The sequence below is a fragment of the Tupaia chinensis genome, unplaced genomic scaffold (genome assembly GCF_000334495.1).
Source record: "Tupaia chinensis unplaced genomic scaffold, TupChi_1.0 Scaffold000416_1, whole genome shotgun sequence".
Classification (NCBI taxonomy): domain Eukaryota; kingdom Metazoa; phylum Chordata; class Mammalia; order Scandentia; family Tupaiidae; genus Tupaia; species Tupaia belangeri.
This window is the reverse complement of record NW_006159921.1, coordinates 3675089-3677159: the sequence shown is the minus strand read 5'-3', so window position 1 is coordinate 3677159 and position 2071 is coordinate 3675089. Positions and strand designations below refer to the sequence as shown.

The 2071-nt window shown below is 35.7% G+C and overlaps 1 long non-coding RNA gene across 3 annotated transcripts in view; it reads left to right on the top strand.

Annotated features, from left to right (window-relative positions):
* Positions 1-32: 32 nt before the first annotated feature.
* The window catches only part of LOC102492730 (uncharacterized), a 41087-nt gene continuing 39048 nt past the window's right edge, over positions 33-2071 (top strand). For all 3 annotated transcript variants that reach the window (XR_335439.2, XR_001370804.2, XR_001370807.2), the window contains exon 1: positions 33-292. This is a non-coding gene — a long non-coding RNA (uncharacterized LOC102492730). The remainder of the gene's footprint in view (positions 293-2071) is intronic.

Below are 2071 nucleotides of genomic sequence, written 5' to 3'. Positions count from 1 at the left end.
ATATATATATATATTATTCTAGGTCTTTCCCCTCCAAATATATACTTTTCTTTTTATTTTAGCAAAAGCCAATATTTAACCTTGTGGCAAATGTTATAAAGCTATTAGTTAATACCCTTTGCTCCTCTTCCTTCCATCCATGACATAGAAGTCTGAATATACTTTCTCAGTAACCACCATCCAGTAACTGATTTACAAAAGCCAAGTCTGGCAAAATGTTAATAAGTCACTCTGAGTTTTTTGTGCTGTCTCTTTTCTTGTGACAAACCAGATGTATTTGAGGATATTCCAGGTATGTGATCACAAGCATTATTTTGATGTTTGTGACGGAAAAAAAAAGTGTGTGTGTGTGTGTGTGTGTGTGTGTGTGTGTGTGTATGGTGGGGGAGAGATGTTTTATAGAAAAAGTAATTTAAGTAACGTTCTATTAGGCAGAGTCCCATTGCTTCCTGCCTAATGTGTATATAATAATCTGGCTGATTATTGGTTGTTATTTGTTCAGAACTTATTGTATCTTGTTGCTATGTATGCAACTGAGTATATGTTAAAGTTTAGACTTCAATATGTTATCTGCACAATTTTGTGTGCTTTAAACCTCTGTAAATATACAGATAAATCATGTATGGTATGTTAAATGTGACCTCCAATATTGAAACAATAATATTTTGTAATATGTACATTTGGAAACTATTTGAACATTTTAAATGGATATTGTTAAAGGCCAGTACCCTCAATCAAAAACAGCACTGATAAAAATGCCTGCCTCTTAAACCTACTGATTTATAAGAAGAGGTCAGGGGTTAACAAAAATTAAGATAATTTTTCTAATGGCAAGTATTTTTGATAATTTCCTACCTGCCTAATTGTATTTCCAGGAAATATTGTCAACAGAAGAAATCTTTGGTAATGGATGGAATGACTGTTTCATAAGCGTTAAAAAAATGCTTTATATCTCACCTGATATCACTGAAATCTAGATTCAGAGTGAAAAAGTAAAAAAAAAAAAAAAAGAAATTTGGTTCTTCATAAGATTTTTGTTGCTATCTAAAGGATAGTTTCCAAGTCCTTTGTCTTCAGTGTGAAGAAATGTCACTTCAATAATAAACTAATAGCCTTCTCAGTGCTTGGCTTACCTAATACTTTTTCCATGTCTCAATGAAGACAAAAAGCTTTCATCTTGAGCTTTTGAAATCTCACTAAAACTTTAGAAGAATTATTATCTGGGGGCATTGTTTTGACTATGATCAGCAAAGTCAGACCAGTTGGTTCTGATTAATCAATAGCATTTGGATTATTACCCTTTCGTATTCATTATTGCTAAGTATTGAAAAATGCAGGAGCCAGTTGCCATGGCAATTACTCTCAGCAAGTTGCACCCAAGAGCTTGGCCATCTTGACCTTACTTCGTCCACCACTGCATGCATGTTTGAATGTCTTTGATGCATTTCTGCATGTACTATTCTATCTCAATTTCTCTATCCCTGCTATTTCCACACCCACAAAGTTCCTCCTACCCCTACTCCCTCTGGCTAGGATTTGAGATTTCTTCTAGAGTTTTTCTGAGGTGTTGAACTTTGCCATTAGCAAAAAGTATTTTTAGAAAAATCCATTGACTGTTTATGAAGCACTGATTTTGCCATATTTTGGCTCTCTGGTTTTTCCACCACATCTGCACACAGTAGTTATGTTTGGTTTTTCAATTATTTCTTCTATTTCCACGAATATTGAATTTGTAAAATGGTTATACAAAAGGACAGTAGTTTTGTTTAACAATCAGGTAATGGGCTATGAAAATATTCTCTTTTTATAAAGGGAATAGGAGGTTTATTGTCATCGTTGTCATTGTTATTTCAAATATTATTCTAGGGAACCAGCAGTTAGCGTAATGGCTATGTCGCTGGACTCCCACGTAGTCGACCACGGTTCTCGTCCCAGACCTGGTGGCTTAAAACTCACGCCGGGCACGTGTGCGTGTGTGCCCAAGATCCCGAGAGGAGAATGGAGGAGAAGGGATTGCGGCGTGACCATCCCCCCTAGGGGGTGATTTCTCGCTTTCTGTCTCTATGTCTCT